Source organism: Acanthaster planci, linkage group LG12 (assembly GCF_054643075.1).
Source record: "Acanthaster planci isolate LZ-2023a linkage group LG12, COTS_SCS, whole genome shotgun sequence".
In the NCBI taxonomy this organism is placed as follows: domain Eukaryota; kingdom Metazoa; phylum Echinodermata; class Asteroidea; order Valvatida; family Acanthasteridae; genus Acanthaster; species Acanthaster planci.
Genome location: NC_141788.1, coordinates 2633092 through 2633478, shown reverse-complemented (window position 1 = coordinate 2633478; position 387 = coordinate 2633092).

Genomic DNA, 387 nt, shown 5'->3' with positions numbered 1-387 from the left:
CCAACTTAGGTCACCCTGGTATCACTGTTCAGAGCTGTTTATAGAGAGAGCAGTGACATGAGCGTCTCAACTTTTGGAAACAAAATGGTGGAATGTACATCAGTGCACATGGACAATTAGCACACAATAGCTGCATGCTGTACTGCACGCATAACGAACAGCCATTTTGGGTCCAAAGTCTGAAGTTCACGCTACTCTCTGTATACAGCTCTGACTTTTGGGTGAACAGTATAAAGATACTTCCTTCTAATGCTTTGCTTTTGTTATTGAGTTACTTGAAATTAGCATGAGACATGTGAACTTTGACATGACAAATCTCCAATTTCTTTTACAGTTACCCCAGTAATACAGTTCTCTTAATCTGCTTGACAGACACAGGTCATCAAG